This window comes from Sarcophilus harrisii, chromosome 4 (assembly GCF_902635505.1).
Source record: "Sarcophilus harrisii chromosome 4, mSarHar1.11, whole genome shotgun sequence".
Taxonomy (NCBI): domain Eukaryota; kingdom Metazoa; phylum Chordata; class Mammalia; order Dasyuromorphia; family Dasyuridae; genus Sarcophilus; species Sarcophilus harrisii.
The window spans coordinates 98,213,961-98,232,553 of record NC_045429.1 but is presented as its reverse complement, the minus strand read 5'-3'; the positions used below and the strand labels follow the sequence as shown (position 1 = coordinate 98,232,553).

The 18,593-nt window shown below is 37.2% G+C and overlaps 2 non-coding genes across 2 annotated transcripts; one reads left to right on the top strand and one right to left on the bottom strand.

Annotated features, from left to right (window-relative positions):
• The first annotated feature begins 4,744 nt into the window (after positions 1-4,744).
• TRNAK-UUU lies at positions 4,745-4,817 on the top strand. Its single transcript has one exon. It is a non-coding gene; the product is annotated as a tRNA-Lys (tRNA).
• A 268-nt stretch (positions 4,818-5,085) lies between these two features.
• Positions 5,086-5,158, bottom strand: TRNAK-UUU. Its single transcript has one exon. It is a non-coding gene; the product is annotated as a tRNA-Lys (tRNA).
• Between the last annotated feature and the right edge of the window lie 13,435 nt (positions 5,159-18,593).

The following is an 18,593-nucleotide window of genomic DNA, read 5'->3' as shown; positions in this document are numbered from 1 at the left end:
CTCAGGAAGCCTCTTCTTGAATATTTCCAGTAACTCAGAGTTCATTAAGCTCTTAAAACAACCTGTTCCGTTTTGGGGACATGTTGGGTTTCTAGATAATTCTTAGTGATATACCTCCCTGTAAATTCTTTTCACTGGGCCAGGTTTGGCCCTATCTTTGACTTTTCAAAGGGAATGAGTCTTCTCTTTCACACATAAGACCTTCAAGATCTGAGGACAGCCATCAGATAAAGGAGAACCCCTTAGAATAAACATTTCTGGTTTCTCTGACTGCTCCTCATGCAGCTCTAGCTAGTCAGTGTCCCTCCTCAAGTTCAGTGTGCTGAAGCAGAACAGCAGATATGATCAAACCAACATGGCATTTAGCTCCTAGCACAGGTACAAGCAATTCCTTTTGATTCAGCTTAAGTTGCATCAAAGAACTATATGCTTGGTCAACTTCAAGTACTTGTATAATCTATTTTTAACCTAATCTAATTTACATTTATTCTTATTTTAGCAATGCTGAGGAAAAAGAAATAAGTTTTTATGTAGCATCTACTATACTACTGCTAAACTTCTTTTCTTTCTTTTTTTTTTTTTTGCAAGCCTTTTCCTTAATTATAACTTTTTATTTACAAAACATATGCTTGGGTAATTTTTCAACACTTCTTTGTTAAACACCATTCCTTAAACCCAAATCATTCTGCTTCTCACTGATTGGCTAATAATTGATCCTGGGCCAAGTCCAGTTGGTCTTTGTTTGGGCTCTGATTGGCTCAGAGTAAAGGTAAATAGCAATTGTTTTTGTTTTGGCTAAAAACCCTGAGGGTCTACCTTTTCAGAATTGATTTTTTTTTTTTTTTGATTAGATAAAAGAGGCCATTCTTTGCCTCAATTTTAAGCACTGAATGAACATTGTCTCAGTTAAAATGAGACCTGTTAAAGACCTTGACCTCCCTCCTGCATCCAGGACCATCTCCAAACATCCTGATCTATATCTGGCCATTGGACCCAGATGGCTCTGGAGGGGAAAGTGAGGCAGGTGATCTTGCAAAGCCTCCCCTCACTTCAATCCAATTCACTTCCATGTCATGAGATCACCTCCCTGATGTGATTTTGATATTTGAGAATGATGGGCAAACAACAACTATGTGGCAGGCACTGTGCTAAATGCTTTACAAATATTATCTCATTTAATTCTCACAATATTCCTGGGAGGTAGGTGCTATTATCCCCATTTTACAGATAAAAATACTGGGGCAGGGAGATGTTAAGTGACTTGCCCAGAATCATACAGCTATAAGTATCTGAAATCAGATTTCAACTCCCAACTTCCTGACCTCAGACCCTACTATTTTGTTATGAAGCTATTTCAAACAAGACTATTTATTTTAAAAGCACTTTGATTTTATTCTCCCTACTCTTCTCCCAACCTAGTCTTAATGCTCTCATTGCCACCCTTTACAAAGATTGCAGATTTATCTTCTCTGTGCCCAGATTTGATCATATCCCACCTAATACTTCCCTACTCTTGGAATACCTTCCCTCTATCCCTCACTTCTTCACCTTCTGGATGACCTCTAGTTTGTTTCTTTATCATCTACTGAAATTCGACCATCCTCCAAGAGCAAATCATACCTCTTCCATGAACCTATCCTGATTATTCCCTTTGCCCCAACTTGTTTTCTTGTTTCTACAAAATGTAATCTTTTACTTGCAAAAATGAATAGGCCATGCTTGATTTTGTATTCTCTTTACTAGTATTTATATAATCAACTTAATGCAACAAGCATTTTAAATATGAGAGAGCTGACAATCATTTATCACTTTTTGAGTCTCAGAAGAACCAGTTATTTTCCATCTCTTACTTTTGGGGCTAAGTGACTTGATTTTTGTCACACAGCCAATCAATATGAGTGACTCATTTGGAATGCAAGACAACTCATCCAAAACTAGAATTCTTTTCACTATTACATGCTGTCTCTCTCAGGGACAAGCCTTTAAGGGACCCACGTTCTACTGGGGGCATAGGAAATACAACATGTGCACAGGTAAATATGACACAAGATAATGTGTGATGGGGGCAGATGCAAAATCCAGACAAAGTATGAGGGAAGTATGAATAGGGAAAGAAAAATTTTAAACTGTGGGTATTAGGGAAGCTTCATGGAAGAAAGTGGCACAGGAGTGGAGTTTTGGAGAACCAAGATGGAGGAAATATATGTCAGGTATACAGGATGAATGATCTAGCTGAATAAACTGAACTCAGCACAAATTGGTCTGAGAAATATCTGATAGTCTAGTTTTGAATGTAGAAGGCATGAAAAGGATTAAGTCTGAGAAGATATGATATTGGAGGGCCTGAAATAGTAATACATTAAAGTTTATATTTTATAATATGGGCAATAGCCACATTTTTGAGCTGTGACATGATCAGACAAGTTTATTTTAGAAAGCTTTGTGAAAAATGTTCTGGATAGAGTACATATAGTACATAGAGTACATACAACTACATGCAGTTCCAAAAGACTCATGAAAAAACATGTTGCCTCTCTCCTGACAGAGATGTGATAGATTCAAGTTGAGACACATTTTTTGGACAGAGAATTTTCTTAATTCTATTATTATTATTATTATTAATTATAAAGATTTTTATGTTTTATATTAATTATAAAAGTTTAATTTTTGTTTTCTTTTAAATGGGAGGATGGTTGGAGGGAGAAAAAAATAAATGATTGTTAGTTGCAAAATAAAATAAAATGGGGGAAAGTGTAGGAATAGCCAAGTTGTGCATAGTTTGCAGTTTCAATCAAAATCATCTGTTAAAAATTACATTATTTATTACATAAATTTAAAAATGTTAAGTTCTTTACACATATAAAAAAGACCATGTCCTAAAATGACTTTTTCTGATTCATGCTGACCACATGGCCCTGACTCAGTACTGGGCTTGGTTCTTCGAAAAGATAGGGATTTTATTAAATAAAGAAGAGCTGATGACTTAGTGGTTATTTAAAAAATAGCTTCCCTCAGCTTTAAGTTTGTTGTTTAGACATCTACTTGAGAAAGCTTTATATGTAATGTGGAGAGAAATAACATGTGAATATGTGATCTTATATAATAATTTATCCCCACAGGAATGGGATGAGGTTTTACAAAGCCGACGAATGAAGAACACAGTAACTCATGCTCACCTCACCTAGGTTAGGATCCCCTAGGACCAGGCTCACTTCTGCTCCTGTCCATGGGTCTGGTGTGGATGGGGTCCCCTTAGAATGAGGTTCCCAAAATTAAACCATCTCATCTGATCTTCACCACAGCCGGATGAGCTAGTTACTGCGGTAGCATGATCCTTCATTAAAGTCAACCGCAAGTCACACAACCAGGTGGGTAGAGATATTGATCTTGTTAGTTTCGAGCTCTTTGGAAGTAGGGACCTTTGTGGTTGCTGTTTCCCCTTTCTGTGCCCAGCAGGCGCGGGAGACATAGACACAATAATTGTTGACTGACATATAAACACAACACATTTTGAGTTAGGAGAAAGATACTAATAGCTGGGGAGAACAGGAAAAGCTTATTTTAGGAGATGGCACCTGAGCTGATCTTTACAGAAGTGATCCACGACCTGCCTGCCCTTCCAGCTGCTTACAGGACAACTCTGATTAGATGATCAGCTAGCACAGTGAAGATTGAACACATCACTCCCATTTTCAGCAGGAGACCTTGCCTGATAACCTTTAAACTAGCGCCTTCCCTAGTGGATGATCTACAATCAAATCTTATTTGAGCATACTTGCTCGCAGTTGTGTTCCTCCCTCCCCCCCATTAGTCAAATTAGACTGAGAACAGGGATTATTTTTTACCTTACTTTGTATCCTCAGCTTTTTAATACCTGGCATATAGTAGGTGCCAAATAAATGCTTGTTGACTGACAAGCTGATCTCTTCTCCCGATTTGGAATGGCTCTCATACCCCAAACTTTTTAGTTCCTTCAGTTGTATGCTCCCTTCACCTCTACAGCCAGGCTCTTCTTTTGATTCTCCTACTCCCCCCTCCTCTTCCCTTCCCCCATTCCTTCTACTTCCTTCTCTTTCCTTGCTATGCTTCCCCTCTCTTTCTCTTCCTCCTCCCTCCTTCCCTCCTTCCTTCTCCCCCGCCCTTCCTTTTTTTCTTCCTCCATTCCCCCATCTTCCGTCCTCTTTCCCTCCTTCCCCCCCGCCCCTCCTTTTCTCCTTCTCCCATTCCCCCTTCCTCCCTCTTCTCCTTCCGCCTCTTTTCTTCCTCACTCTCTTCCAGCCTCTTCCTTTCCCCCTCTCCCTTCTTTCTCCTCTCCCTTCCTCTCTTTCCCTCTCCTTCTCCCCTCCTCTCTCCTGTCCCCTCCTCCCCGCAGCTGGTCAGCCTCCGCAGCTCCGCCACGCGCCGCGGTAACCGCTCTGCGCAGCTCGAGCGGTGGGCCCTGGTTCTGCTCTCTTGGGCCTTGTTTTTTCTAGGCAAAAGTCAGGACACGTGGTCTCCCAGACAGATGCTGGAACCCAGTAGACAAATGAGGAACTAAGTACTCTGGGACTGTGCATGAGCCACAAAGCTGGGACAGGGAGAGACGCGAGCGTCTTCCACCTGGGCTCCTGCGTGCAAGCTTTGTTTCCTTTTCTGGTATTGCGGAAAGGCTGCAAAATCAGAAGGGGTGGAGAGACACACGCATACGCATGGACGACCTTCACACTTCCTATAGAAGGGGCAGCGCCGGCTCACTCCGGAAGGAGCCCGGATAGCTCAGTCGGTAGAGCATCAGACTTTTAATCTGAGGGTCCAGGGTTCAAGTCCCTGTTCGGGCGGAACTTTTTATTTTTAAAAGCTTCCTCTTTTTAAAATAACCAATTTGAGAAACGAAACTCTCGTTTGAGGAAATGTTTACTGCGCTTCCTGCAAAATTCAGGTTTTTCTGTGATTGCTGTGACCGGAATGACGCATCTTCTATTCTGCAGGGTTCTAAGAGGATTTCTTCAGGGCCAGCGGAAAACGTGGCAAGTCTTTTCTATTAGTTGGATACGTGGTATGTAATGAAACGTTTTCCGAAAATTTTGTAAACCAAAATTGAGCTTCCGCCCGAACAGGGACTTGAACCCTGGACCCTCAGATTAAAAGTCTGATGCTCTACCGACTGAGCTATCCGGGCGCTCTGTGAGCGTGATCTTCCGTAGCTTACTTGTTATATTCTTAATGGACAAATAGTTCATGATTTGTCCCTAAATTTCACTTGTAAAATAGAATTCTACAGCAGAGCAAAGAGCAAGAACTAAACAGGACTCCTTTCTTTTTGTTCTTCTACAGAAAAGAATTAATAGAACGCTAAGCTTCTTTTTAAAATTAGACCTGGATTCTTCAGCCCCATTCACATATCCTGTTTGGTCAGGAGCCAATGAAGGCATTTGAAACCAAACTCCATGAAATCAAAGGGATGGCACAAAATGAAAGAAAAATACACACAAAGATGAACATTCTCAGAGCTGAATTTAGACACAGATTTGCATTTTCCTCTCACCCCAATTCCTCTACCTTCTTACTACTCTTTCTAAGGCAAATCCTTCTACATTTAAAATAAAAGATGATCAAAAAATAAAATAAAAGGTGATCCACTGAGGTGGACGCACACTATATTTTTTGGTAAAGAATGTACAATATGCCAATTTATTCAAGAAACTTTTATTTTTCAGCATATCATTTTGACATCCAGATAAACCTCCCCGAGCAGTGAGGAAAGAGGAGATGCACTTGGTTTTAGGACGATGGGGACTAAAACTATAGGCAAATTAACTTTACGTAAATTTTTAAGTGAGCTAACTTGGGCAAAGTACTTTGCAAATCTTAAATCGCAGGCTTAATGCAAAAGACTATTATTGTTGTTATTATTAATTATTATAAATAATCCATCAGGGATTACTGTCATTTTTTTCCCCCAAAGCAAGTTGTTATTGGCCAGACGCTCTACAGATGGCTTCCTCAAAGGCTGATGGTTATCAGAAACGACAAAAATGAAAATACAAAACTTTTAGAGGATAAACCTGAGGTTAGTGCAATTATTGTCTTAATGCATCATCACCTCCAATGTACGTAATTGTCTGCATGTTCTTTCTCTTTGATCTGCAAACTCCCTAACGGCAGGGGCCTATTTTGCCTTTCTTTTGTCCCCAAAGCTTAGTGCAGTATCTGGGACTTAGTAAAACCTTATAAAATAAATGCTTATCGACTGACTGACCTTACGACTTTAAAAGTAATTGGAAGGTTAAAAAAGGAAACTCATTTTTATTTTTATTCTGACTTTATTGTTTAGTCGTTTTTCAATCATGTCTAATTCTTCATGATCCCATTTGAGGTTTTCTTGGCAAAGATATTGGAGTAGTTTGTCATTTCCTTCTCCAGATCATTTTACGAAAGAGGAAACAGGCAAATAAGGCTAACGGGAAAACTCTCAGAAAGGCACAGCTAGTAAGTGCCTGCCTGAGCAGTGTAAGAATTCATGAAGATGAGATTTTTTTTTATTAAAGCTTTTTGTTTTCAAAACATATGCACTGATAATTTTCAACATTCACTCTTGCAAAATCTTGTGTTCCCCCCATCCCTTCCCCTAGATAACAAGTAATCCAATATATGTTAAATACGTGCGATTCATGAAGATGAGTGTTAAGGAAATCAAATTTATTGAGCGTTTGAATATAAATAGAAAAGGAGAGACAGAGACAGAGAGAGAGAGACACAGAGAGAAAGAGAGAGAGAGAGAGAGAGAGAGAGACAAGAGAGAGAGACAGAGAGACAGAGAGAGAGACACAGAGAGAGAGAGACAGAGAGAGAGAGAGAGAGACAGAATTGTACATGCTACTGCAGATAACTTGCTTCTTTCAACCTTTGGTTTTTAAAATTGTCCTATTTGTCTGGCTTTATTTCTGTTCTTTTCTATCCATTAAAAAAAAAAGTCTCCATGAGGAAGACTCAACAAGGAAACTAATTATATCTTAATTGTTGGTATAAGTAGAAAAATCCTATTTGAATGATTCATGTTAGCATGATGGCAAGCCCTGATTCTTCGAGGCCTTAGAAGGTCAGAGCCTTTCCAGGTCCTTAGAAGGTAGAGTATGTGCATAAATACCTAAGTATCTGATGTGGCAACAATTTAATTAATTACTAAAGGATGACCATCAGGTATGGGTTTGTTTTTTTTTTTTTTTTAAATCAAATGTTTTTTAGTTGTACATCTTCCTCCACTCTCCATCCCTTTCTACTTCCAAAAGTGATTATAGCAAAGTAGTAGAAAAGAGGGCTAAGAATCACAAAATCTTTAGACAATACAGAAACATAAATTTAATGACCAATTGCTTTTGCACATTTCCTCATGAATCTCATCACTGGACCAGGATTAGAAAAATCTGGCTTCAGACACACTTACTAGCTATGAGATCCTGGGCAAGTCGCTGAACTCTCCCTCAGTTTCCCTATCTGTAAAATACGGACACAGGAGTTTCTCTGCCAAGAAAACCGGGTGGACTCTTCTCAACTATGCTATCCATTGAAAAGACTCAAACACAACTGAACAATAATAACCTGGGTATCCCGTAGATATCTGAAACTCATTTAAAACGGAACACGTTTCCTCCAAATTTCTCAATTTTTATTGAGTGTTCCCTGTCTTTCAGGGTATCCAAGTTTGCAGCCCTGGAATTGACTGACTCTCTTTGGAGTTGTGTCCTCCCTTTCCCTCTTCCCACCTCCCACATATAAGTTGCCAATTCATTTTTATCACTTCTCACCATCCCACCCACACCTACTTTCCAAGCCCTCAGATACACCTCTTCTATCTCTTCTCTGTATTCATATTATCTCTAGTGTGGACTATGGCAATAATGTTCTAATTGGTCTCCAAACTGGGGATCTTTCCTCTCTAATTTTTCCTCCTTACAGATGGCAAACTGTTATTTATAAATTCAGTTCAACCCTCTATTCCCACCCCCATCTGCAATGACTCCTATTGTCTCTAGGATAAAATACAAACATTTCATAGCCTAACTCCAAATTATTATTCTTTTTTTTTCAGACAAAGTTTCTTCCATAATGTTTTGCAAAAGAGTTTTTCAGCTACCAAGTCTCTGATTAGCAAGAAATGCTTACTAGTTAAAGTGACTACTGGGCTTTTTTAGCCTTTGGGCAAACTTCCTTAACATTTACTGAACTTTGTGAAGCAATAACAAGAAGCAGAGTCTTTACTTTTGTCCATTTTGTCCTCAATAACTTATTTAAAGAGGACAGGTGGATGCTATAACAAAGCATAATGTTTTATCATTCCTCCTCCTCCTCCTCCTCCTCCTCCTCCTCCTCCTCCTCCTCCTCCTCTCTCTGTCTCTCTGTCTCTCTCTCTGTCTCTCTCTGTCTCTCTCTCTGTCTCTGTCTCTCTCTGTCTCTCTCTCTCTCTTTCCTCCTCTCTCTCTCTCCCCCTCTCTCTCCCCCTTCCTCCCTCTCTTTCTGTCTCTGTCTCTGTCTCTCTCTCTCTGTCGCCCCTCCCTCTTTTTTTCCTACTTCCCTCCCTCTCTGTGTCTCTGCTTCTCTGTCTCTGTCCCTTTGGTCTTATGCAGGAAATAATCTGACTGCCCCAAGACAACTAATAATAAAATGACTGAAACTCTCAGGTCACTATAGCTGCTACCCATCAGTTAAGATATGACTAATTTCATTTTTATAATATTGCTTAGAGCTCACTACATCTAGTATTTTCTAAACCTATTACTTTTTATTGTAACTTAACGATCATCAATAAACACAAACATTTAATTATACAAAGAGGAACAATAACACAATAGGATGGTATATGAAAAATTGTGAACTCCTACAGCTATAGTTTTTTAAATTGCATGTTAAATTTAACAAGGTAGTAACAAGAGCAATCTAATTGTTTCCCTCTTCTGAATTCATTTTCTTCTGTATATTTGATTTTATTCTTAAAGAAAGTATTCCAAAGAGGATATATTTCTTATATTAGCTTCAATTTCAATATTTGTAAAGGATTCAGTCATATAGCAGATAGCAGTGCTTAAGTATCAAATGAGATAATATTCATAAATCACTTAGTATTGCTCCTGGCACAGAATAGGTGTTATATAAATTCTTATTCCCTCTCTCCCTTCCTTTAAACATTTAATTATGCAAAGGTCATCTCAAAAGGAATCAGTCTGATATGTAAAGAAAACACATTTGGAAAAAACAGCTTTAAAATTACAATCTAAAATGAAAAAAAAAAAAAAAAAAAAAAAAAAAGGAAAATTTGCCAAATCTTTTTAGTGGATTTAGAAAATTAGGGAATCCAATAATGGAAGATGGAAAATCACTCCAGGGATTTGTGCAGATATGAAGGACCTGATATTTATCCAAGACAAGACCTTACATGTAGTCTTTGTAGAGTCTGACCTTAACCCAATTCTCACTCATATTGATGAATCATAACCCTTAGAGCAAGACTGACTATATCTTCCCTTTCAGGTTTCTAGGGGTTTTCCCAAGGAACAGTCAGGTTTTTTTTTCTAATACTATTGGACTGAGTCCTCGTTCAGGCATGTTCTCCCCAATATCTTTCACCAGTTATATTCAGTATCTCCCCTTACATCAGTGATTGATCCAATTGGAGTCTTTTGTATGCATGCTCAATTAGAGCCTTTTTCTTCATCACACGGTAAATGGCCTGGAAATAATCTTAATTTCTGTATATGCTCCAAAACCTATATAGGAGACTGCAGCAGGCAGAGGGTGATGTACATGCTCCTAAGGAATGAGCTCTCATCGGCCAGTCCCTGATTTGAGAAGGGATACAATGCAGGCAGGAAAGACTTCCTTAAATGAAAATAGTCATTCCAAGAGGAAAGGGTGAAATGGAAATGGCTTCTAGATATGTTGGATCGTCTTTATAAAGGGATTGAACAGAAGGAAGAGGTGAAAGGTGCTGTATTGTGACTAACAAGAGGACCAGTTTGCCTAGAACAGAGAGTGAGTAAAGGGGGGTGTAATATGAAATTGAACCAGAATGGTAATAAAAGTCTTAAACATCAGACTTAAAAATATATCACTAAAAAGTAAAAACAAAGATAAAAAAAGAGAAAATTACTGGATTCTCTGCATATTCATATCAGATCTTCTGCAGGAAGACTTTGTTCCATTCCACTGCACTCCTACTGCTAAATTCTCTTCTTCCTCCCCCTCTTTTCTCCCTCCCCCCTTTCTGTCTCTTTCTCTTTCTCTTTCTGTCTCTCTTTTCCTTTCTTTCTCCCTCCTTCCATAAGTATATGTCTTTTTTCTTTAATATAAACACTTGTATTTTTAAGTTTTAAGTCAGTATATAGGTAAAGCTCCCACAAATACCAACACCAATCTCATTACATTCTTGGGGAGATTATTAAGATTCATTCCTTTTTTTACAATTATGTTAAAGGCAGTGAAAGGAAGTAGAGGGCTAGTATGGCTCTGACTTTTTTTTTTTTTTTTTTAAAGAAAGCAACAAGTATAAAAGCAGAATGTATTTTGAAAAATGATTTCTTTGGGTTGCATAATTTACCTATAAGCAATATTCTACCTGTCCCTCTCCCTCCCATTGTCTGGATTGATGTAATTAACTCTTTTTATAGAAGAGAGAAGTCTTCATAGAAGCAAGAAACTTCCTGTAAAAATACATTATGCAACATTCGGAATGACTCTTCTCTTTTAAAAATGTTCAATCAGATGAACTGTAGAACTTTGGGGGTGTTTGCCTCTAATTAAACTGCTAATCACCAACATTCCAGCTTTTAAATTATGAGTCAAGGACGCCCCCCCCCCCAAAAAAAAAAGAAACAAAGAATAAACAACCAAACAAAACATGCTAATTTTATCTCTTTTGAGGGGGTAATTATCACAAAAGATCTTTTACAAAAAAGGGAAAAACCAACAACAATCCACTGAGAAGCACTTGCGATAGACTATTGTGGACCCAGATTCGTCATACTTTTGCTTGCTGATCTCTTTGTATAAAAAAGAAAAGATAGATGGGAGGTCTAGAAAAGAGCCTCCATTTCAACCAGAACACTTGCTTAACTGGACAATGATTATTATTTTCATTTTTTGCATACTGATAGTAATGTTTATGTTCATGGCAGTACCACTAGACAAAAATAACATTAATGTGCAGTTTCCTATAGATATCAACATCTCACTCCATCACTGAGTTGAAAGTAAATTTAAAGGAAACAATAGAATTCTATACCTAAGATTCAATTCAATTCAATCCAAAAAACATTTATTGAGGGCCTACTGTCAGGAACAGCTCCTGCCCTCAAGGAGCTTGCAGTCTGATAAGGGAAGACTGGAAAGGGGGAAGGAGCATCAGCTTGGGTGGGTGGGTGAAGGGAGGACATCTTATTCTACAGGAGTAGGGGGAGTATTTGTGTCTGCAGAGTTGAAACCAAATATAAAGAAAGCTGAAAGACAGTTTGAACATCTTGCTCCCACTGGTGAAAACTGGACCATGAGCGAGCTCCTAAATCTTTTCCAGAGAACTAGATGCAGTAATAACTTTTTTTCTGTTCAACATCTAGAATAATATAACCAAGCTTCTTGATGTCACATGCAACTTCCCTCTCAGCTGTAGCAATAAGGCTGTAAGATCTCAGTATCTTCATGAGGTAATCCATCAGATCATGGCTAGACAGAACAAGATAGAGATTGGCATAAGGAAGGGCAAGATTTTCACACCAGAATCCATTTACAATACCAACAGCACAACCAGAAGCTCATCAGGCTCTTGGATGTGGAAGGTTTTAAACTTGATCTGAATTATCAATTCAGATAATTCTGAATAATTCAGATCAATTATCTTTTCTCTTTTGGCTTTGGGGCACAGGGTAGCTTCTATGAGCAATGCAAGGTATTTTTCAAGTGTTAAAGTCTTTTTGAAAGTATGGTGCTGGATCTTTTCCATATCATCCCAACTGGCAACAACACTAGGCTCTATGGAGTACTTCAGGGTTAGAACACCTCTTTTGCTCTGGACCTTATCCCTCCACATAGCTATCTTTCTGACCCATAAAGTCAGGGCCACATTCTGGAGTCATATCAACAAAGAGAGCTGCAATATCATCAAAGAAATAAGGAAGTAAAACATTTGGAGGTAGGGAGAATGCTAAGTAAAAAAGCCCCACACTCTATAGATCTTGAATACACATAGTTGTTTGCATGTTATGTCTCCCATTAGAATGTCAGTTCCATGAGGGTAGGAAATGTGTTTTTTTTTTCTTTCTTTGTAATCCTAGATTTTAGCACTAGAACACAGTATGCACTTAAATGTTTGTTGATTGGCTGACTGATAACAAATTTAATAATGAATTTTTTAAGGACCACAGACTACCTTCAGAAAACCGTTATGTAGAAGTAAAACAAAATGCCACAAATAACATAACCTCACAAAACAAGAAAGATAAGCTGAGAAAATCTATGTGTGTAGCTACTTATAAAAATATATTTATATTTTTATTGTTAAATATAATGCGTATTTAAAATGCTGTTATATTTATGTTTAATATTTAAAAATCAATGTGCATGTTTTTCTAGTTCTGTTTATTTTGCAATTTCTTATGGAGCAATACTATTTCATTATATTCATAACCACAATTTGTTTAGCTATTCCCTAGTCAATGGACATGTATTTTATTTCAACTTTTTTTCTACCACAAAAAGAACTGTGATGAATACTTTGTGGTTTATCAGATCTTTCTGTCTGTCTTTACCCTTCTTGGTACACAACAGTGTGATCTCTGAATCAAAAAATAAAGATAGTTCAATAACTTTCTCAGCATAATTCCAAATTGCTTTCTAGAGCAGTTGGATTAATCTAGAATTACAACAATGGTATATTAGTGTACTTGTCTTTCTCCATAGTCCTTCCAACACTGATTATTCCCATTTTTCTCATCTATGGTAGTTTGTTTTGTGGGATAAAGCCTCAGAGTTCTTTTTTCTTTTTTAATTTGCATTTTTCTTGTTATTAGTGATTTGGAATATTTTTCATATGAATGTTAATATTTGCAACTCTTTTACTAACTTTGTCAAATCTTTTGATTATTTATGAATGAATAAAAGAAATACTGAAGTATATACTGTGTGCAAAACACTGTGTTAAGAATTAGTGATAAAAGTAGAAAAGGAAGATGGTTCCTACTTTCAAGAGACACATTCAAATGGAGAAGACAATACTCGTGGAAAGTTTCAGATGAAAGACAGATGGAAAGGTCCCATGGCAAAATAAATTTTAAATCTTTCCTCTAACATCATTTCCACTGCTAAAATCATATCAACTAGAATTTATTTATCCACGTGACAGTAAAATGGTATTGGTGATAAGAGCTTTCTTTCCATGGGTCTTCAACTCGTTAATGTGGCTATATCACCTACGTAAGCAATTGCAGGTTGTTTGTCCCCAGGGGTTTTTCCCAGAAGCATGATTGAAGGCACTAGGATGGATGTATAACTAATCCAAAGGTTCTTAAATTCTAGGTTCTGGGTCAGTTCCATCAAGATCTGAAGGGAAAAGGTGGTCATGAAGGCGGTGATAATTGACTTGCCTTTTTCCTGAAATGCTCCCTGTTCTTTCAGCTGGGCTGCCCTGGTGACTGTGACTGGCAATTGGTGGGGATAGCTGGTCCCTTCACAGAAGGGCTTCTTCACCAAAAGATAGATGTGAGAGCTGGGCTTGAAGTAGGATCAGTGCTCTGGGGAAGGAAATTGCTAGTCCCAGGGCTCTTGTGCTTATTTGTTAGTTGGAGGCAATTGGTCAGCAGTTTTTACTGGTGATGGCAAGGGAAGTGGACTCCTTCCCTACAACAATAGTTCTTAAAAACTTTTGTTCTCAGTATCTTTATACTATTAAAAATATTAAATTATATTTTATATGATTTATATATAATGTATAAACAATATATATTTATATAAATTAAATTAAATAAAAAATTAAAAAACAAAAAATGTTCTTATGTGGGTTTTATTTATAGACATTTACCATATTAAAAATAAAAGCTAATTTTGAATTTGGAGATTTTCTGAAAGGGTTCAAAGACCCTCAGAATTCTCTGGATCACATTTTGAGAACCAGTCCTCTGCAAAGATTTATTTCTCCCCTCAGCTATGACTGTGGGGAGGATGGGTTAGAAGTAGATCTGTTGATTATTCATTGAAGAATATATTTGTGTCAGAATTCTTTATATCTTGATTCTCAACTCTGATCATAGATAGTTGTTGAAAATATTTTTTCACAATAAACAGCTTCCAGTCTTTTCTTAATTGCATTGTGTTAATGCAAAAGTTTTTCAATTTCATGTAATCAAAATTATTCATTTTCTTTATTGTGATTATTTCTTTCACCATTGGTTAAGAACTCTTCCTCAGGCTATAGGTATAAAAGGTACTTGAACTGGTTCTCTTCTAATTTTTTTTCTTTTCTTTTTTTGCAACATGACCTTTAATATTCAGATTATGTTTTGATCTTGAGCTTATTGTATTATATGGCTTAAGATGTTGAACTAACCAAATTCCTATTGAACAGCTTTTTGTTTTTTCTAGCAGTTCTTGTCAAATTGGGAATTCTTCTCCAAGTATTCTCTGCTCTTGGATTTATGAAATATGAATATAAATTATTTATGCATATATATGTGTATACATATATATGTATTGTATGGTATATATGCAGAATATAAATATATACAGAATAAATGCAAAGCAAATGCAAAACAGTTGGAGCAGGGAGGATAGCATTACAGGGGTCAGGAAAGGCTTCAGAGGAAGAAGATGCTTATGCTTAGTCCTGAAGAAAGCTGGGATTCTGATTTGTGAAAGGAGCAGCTACAGAAATGAAGCCCTTGTTCACAAATGAATGATGAAATAATCGTACTCGACTGGAAAATTGTTTTTCCTTAAAATTATTTTATCCTTTCTTTAAACTTTTGGAATAGAGATGTTTTCCACATAGGGCAAAATCTGGAGGAACGTTGCAAAAGATGGGATTTAAGTTAGAAATGACGAAAAACTTCTTGATGGTCTGCGTGTGAAATTATTAACAGGTAATGTCTCCTTGTAGATTTTTAAGGAAGGAAAAGAGATTTATTTGCAGTTCTACCTTGAGGCAGGGGGACTTGATAATAGGACTCTGACTCCAGAGCTAATCAGCATCAATAGAATTAGAGAACTTAGTCAATTAATCAAACATTTATGGAAAATTGTTATTTGCATAAATCTCTAATGCTCCCAATTTCCACCCAAACTACCAGTAAGTTAGGTCCCCAGAGCAAGGCTATTACTTACTTTAGGATTTCAGACATATCTCTATTGGGAGTGCATTTTCAGTATTAGATCTCATGAGCCTCCATCTGTGTGCTTCCCGCATTGATTATTCATTTATATCAATTAGCTACCCGAACCTAATTAACATTTAGAAATGGATATTTAAGAACAAATGGTACAACACATCTTTCCAAACTTCAAGGAGAGACAGGAGGAAGCATATACATTGTTGGTGGAGTTGTGAACCATTCTGGAGAGCAATTTGCAACTATGCCCAAAGGGTTATAAAATTGTACATACCCTTTGATCCAGCAACATCCACTAGGCCAGTTAGATATTAGGAACTTTGCCACATAGGGGCGGGCCAATAAAAAAAAACAAAAACAAACCAGGTCCAGCTCTTGTAGATCAAGTTCATATTCTTTGTCTGGCCCTCAAAGATCTCCACTATGTGGCAGTACCTTGCTCACTCAATGGTTATTTCACAGTTTTTTTACTCCTTTTATTTCACGATTATTTCTTTCCATGTAGCTTATGAATTCACTAGATTGTTCTCTATTTTCCGAAAAAGCTCTGTATTTCCCTGCCCTCTCTTCCTTTCCTCTATACTTAGAGAGTTCTTCTGCCTCCTTCTGACATTTAGAATTTATACCCAACTCAAAGCCTCCCTCTTCTCAAAATTCAATTCAAATATTCCCTTATCCGGGGATGGCTTCCCCTCTGGAAAGCCTTCATCTCCCTCTGAAGCTCTCATTTTGCCTTGTCTCTCTCTGAAATGTTCATCCTATATTATTTCATATTATAGTTATCTTTATTTGTGTCACATTCTCTACAAAGGCATCGATACATACAGTAACTGACTTCTGCTTGAGCTATGCCTTGGGTACTTGCTAAATGAGGAGCTCAACAAAAATGAATTCTAAATGGTGTTTTCTTGGGGTTTCACTTCCCAAAGGTGTTTGAGCTGCAGTTTACCACTAGGGGGCACGTTGAACTAAAAAGATTCCAGATCCTGTAAAATGTAGATTTCTAGGATCATCCTTAGAGGAACCCTTTCATTTCACAAATGAGGAAACTGAGAGCTAGATTCTTCTTCCTGGAAGGGGTTTTATATATATATATATATATATATAAGACAATCATTCTGTTTAGTGCAGTATTTCCTTCACAAGGATTTTTCCCCCCTCCAAATTCCCATTTTACAGGTGAAGAAAGAACAGGATAAAGAGGGTTTGGTGATTTACTCAGTGTCATACCCCAAGTACCAGAACCAGAAATTCACTTCAGTCAATCAGCCTTTATTAAGCAACTACTATGTGCCTGATGCCATGCTAAGCGCTGAGGATGTGAAGAAAAACAAGAAAATCCCTTCAAAATCTTACAATCGAATGGGGGAGACTGTGTGCAAACAAATAGGTTATACACGAGTTATATACAAGATAAATAGGAATAATCGACAGAAAGAGAAAGCCCTAGACTTAAGAGGGATTGGGAAAAAAGAGTAGATTTAGAATCAGAAGACTTGGATTTGGATCCTGGCTTTGCTGATTACTATTTGTGTAAAATCGAAATTTTCTATTTTGTGATCAGTAATGATCTCTAGTTCTGCTTTGGTCATAAAAACCTTCCCCTTCCACAGGTCTGAGAGGTAAACTATCCTATGTTCCTCTAATTTATTAATAATTTCATTCTTTAGCACTAGGTCATGAACCCATTTTGACCTTATCTTGGTTGCTGGCTTAAGTATGGATCAACATAGTTTCTACATATAGTTTTCAATTTTCCCAGAATTTTTATCAAAGCAGTAAGTTCTATCCAAGCTGGGATCTTTGGTTTAATCAAAGACTAGGTTTATATTTGTGACTGTTTTATCCCTTGAACCTAATCTATTCCACTAGATCAAACTAATCATTCTTAGCCAATACCAAAGTTTGGTAACTGCTTCTATATATATAATTTTAGATTCTGTTTAGTAAGCCACCATCATTTGATTTTTCTTCATTTTTGAATTCCCAGTCCCTATATTTACACGCTGCATCATTTTGATTTCCATTCCAAGCTAATTGTACAATAATTCAGTCAATTCTTTTGTACAGCAAAATAATTTTGTCATGTATACTTATTGTGTATCTAGAGTTATATATTTAAATATAATTTAACATCTACTGGTCATCCTCCATTTAGGGAGGATGGGGGAAGAAAGGTGAAAAATTGGAACAAGAGGTTTGGCAATTGTTAATGCGTAAAGATTACCCATGTATATATCCTGTAATAAAGGCTATTAAAAAAAAAAAAAAAAAACTATTTGTGTAAGTTGGCATGATCATTTTTTCTGAGACCATGGTTCTCAGACAGTCTAGAATCCTGGATCTCTGAAATCCTTTTAGAGGGTCTACAAATTCAAAAATGGTTTTCATTTCCAATATGGTAAATGTCTATAAATATAACCCAGATAAACAAAAACGCTTTGGAGAGATCCTCAATAATTTTTAATAGGATCAAGATACTGAAAACCAAAGTTTGAGAACCACTGCTCTAGACCATAGTTTTTTCCTTTGTACAAGCGAGGGTTTGGACTTCATGGTCTCAGGCTTTTGCCACTCAACCACAATGCTTCTCTCTGGACTAGATGTCTCTTTCTGAATAGGGGCGGGGGAAGTCATCATGAGAAACAGGTAGAGTAGGTTCTGATTGGAGAAACACCAGGAAAAAAAAGGACACCTAGCCAATAATACCTCCTCAAATGGCTGCCTGAGATTCCCACCATTAGTTAGGACTCTGAAAGGGGTTAACATCCTATCTGTCCACCTCTCCCATTCTGTGATCTGATCTTTCTTACCTTTCTTTATAGGGCAAAGCACCTCAAACACTCATAGTTTCACCTTTGATTTCCTTTACTTCCTTGCTTCCCTGACCTACTAATAATCCTCAGTCCCTGGGTCAGCCCCCAATTGTATTTTCTGCTTTTATTGGATAGAGGTCTGGATTTAAGAGTCTTGAAGATAGTTCAAATACTGTCTCAGATACTTACTAGTTGTGTGACTCAGGCAAATCACTTTGTTTGCTTCAGTTTCCATATCTGTAAAATGAGAATAATAATCATACTTGCCTCCCAGGGTTGTTGTGAGGACAAAAAGAGCTGATATTTGTAAAGAGCTTTTCAAACTTTAAATCATTTTGTAGACGCTAGTTTTGAGTATTATTTTACTATTATCTATTCCCAAACCACCTAGTGTTTTTGAAGGAAGTCACAGAATCATGCTAACTAGGCCCAC